The sequence below is a fragment of the Habropoda laboriosa genome, unplaced genomic scaffold (genome assembly GCF_001263275.1).
Source record: "Habropoda laboriosa isolate 0110345459 unplaced genomic scaffold, ASM126327v1 scaffold28, whole genome shotgun sequence".
Taxonomy (NCBI): Eukaryota; Metazoa; Arthropoda; class Insecta; order Hymenoptera; family Apidae; genus Habropoda; species Habropoda laboriosa.
In genome coordinates, this window is record NW_017100174.1 from 824,575 (window position 1) to 827,242 (window position 2,668).

The window sequence follows — 2,668 nt, forward strand, 5'->3', positions numbered from 1 at the left end:
TGCGTCAATCTAAAAAAAAAAAGAAAAAAAAACGAAGATCGTTAAGAAGAGCATTCGGTCGTCGGATGCACCGGTGCAAAGTGGCGTGGTAGCGCGAAATGCTTTCGCCGGATATCGAGCGGACGTGTAGCCGGCGCGTAGCAATTGATGGCCGAGCCAATTGGCAGCCGGGCACTTGGCAAGAATGATGCAATTAACCAATAAACACGTTTTCCGACCGGCCAAGTGCACGTACACGAGCCACAGAGCAAGTGTATACACATGCGTGTATAGATCCTGTCTCTCCCTCTCTCTCTCTCGCTCTCTTTCTCGTTGTACGAGAGCACACGTCGTCTACGTCGTCGCGAGCAGTCACGTTCCACGTCTCCGTCAGACATTCCACGATTATCCGCCTTCCGCGATCACATTCCCGCTTTGTCTCTCCCCCTCTCCGCCTTCGATCCCCTTCCGATAATTCGGCCGACGTCGTACCTACCTACTTCACGCGGTGAATCGAAAGTCGTGCCTCTGAGTCTCAAATAAACCGGTCACCCGGTGTTAACTTTCAACGGTACTTTTTGGACACCTTTCGATCGCTTGCCTAACACAGTCTTGTCGAAGGGGATAATGTATCCTTGAATATAGTACGTCGATCGGTTTTGGTAATTGTTCGGCGTATCGGACAAATAGCCGGTGTCAATATTTCGCGAATGCAACGTGTTGTGTAAGTACGTATGTCTTCACGTTGGAAGAACGTTTTCGTGGATAGTTTCGCGCTGTCTGAAATGACACGAACGATACGAATTGTCCTTGAGGGACATGTATATCGACGCAGGCTATAGGCGCGCACCTGTCGCGTCGTTTTTCACTTGGAGCGCCGTCTCGCGTAGAGTTTCCGTACCGTCCCTTCGACTGTACGTTTCCCTTTAATTTCTTCGATGCCGAAAATCGAAGGTGGCGATAATATATCCTTACTGTACGTCGATTATTGCTCGGTAACGTTCGAATACATGTATTCAGCTCGTAATTGTTCGGCGTATCGGACAAATAGCCGGTGTCGATATTTCACCAATGTAACGTATTGTACGTCTTCACGTTGGAAGAACATTTTTATGGATAGTTTCGTGCTGTCTGAAATGACGCGAACGATACGAAGAGTGTCCTCGAGGAACATGTATATCGGCGCAGGCTATAGCCGCATCTATCGCTTCGTTTTTCACTTGGAGCCTTGCGTATTCTGTCTCTCTGACTGTGTAAGTACGTTTCGCTTTAATTTCTTCCACGCCGAAAATCGAAGGTTCAACGTGGATTTGATGTATACGCCTATATGTTTGGTTTAACAAGCACGTTTCGGTTTAACATTCTGATAATGTTCGGCATGAGCTAGTGCAAGAATAACGTTCGGGAAAGAACGTGTGTACACGTACGTACGTGAGAAACGGCTGTTTTTCTTCGACGAGCCGACAGACTGGGTCGCATGCACGGGACACGTTACGCCCATAATTACGTAATCTTTCGATCCCGCCAGAATTATCACGTATAGCCGTGCAATCGATTCGATGGCCGGGCCCGATCAATTTCGCCGCCCGACAAACCGACCGAACAATAGACCGATGTAAATAAACAGAGCAGCCTGGCCGAACGTAGGAATTCTGTCGGCGTTAATAAACCATGCGTTGACAAACATTCGCGTTAAACAAACTATAAACACCGATGATCCGAAATATTCGTCATCGTCGTTGATAAACGGAGGGGAATCGGCCGCGTCTGTTTAAATAGGGTGGCGCGGCGAGCACGAAGCAATTGGCGGTGTTATGACGGAGAAAAAAATTCCGAACGACCGGAATCGATAGCTATTCCCATCGAAACCGCTATCTTTCACGCGTGCAGATATCGCGCAGCTTCAAGAACGACGACTTTCGTGTTGCGTTCGATAAAAAACGTTTATCGAAAAGAGAAGAAAATGTGAAAAAATTATATTTCACGTGATTCTGTTTTTTCAAATTTGAAATCTGGAAGATTGAAACGGCGATCCGTGTTCGGATTCGTGCATAACACCGGCGAGATTTTTATGGAATGGAGGAAATGATCGCAGGAGCAAGGGGAAGAAAGGAAGAGTTAACCTTTCTTTCTTGCTGTTTTTTTTTCTTTTTTTCTTTTTTTTTTGGTAAATCCAACAAAACGGGGGAAACGTTTTGAGAAAACGTCAACCCATTCGTCACAGGTGGACAACGTAAAATACGGCGTTAACTTCGTTCCGTTTGCCCAGAGAAAGGCAACCAGTTTTTACGCTCGATCTTCCGTGGCTCGCGTTCCAATGTAACGCGAGGATAAGAAGCAGGGAGAAGCAAAACGGGGAAGATAAAAAGGGGGAAAATAAAGAAAAGAAAGAAAAAGAAGAGCTATCCGCCGGGTTTTAATGTAACGCTCGTAATATTTGGTATGGCGTCCTATTTTTGTGCGGGGCGTTATCCGGTTAAACGCGTCGTCAATATGTCAGAAGATAGCGGAGCAGCAAGGAATTTCGTATCGAGCGTTCCAGTTCGATGACAAGCGATGACGTGTTCCTTTCCAGCTTTCGCGTCGGCTCGAATTATGCGGCACACGGATTTCTGTATATTGTACTACAGTAAGCGGTTCCGTGCTTTACATTAGCCTTTACAAACCGCGCGAGTCCCGCGCGCCGTGA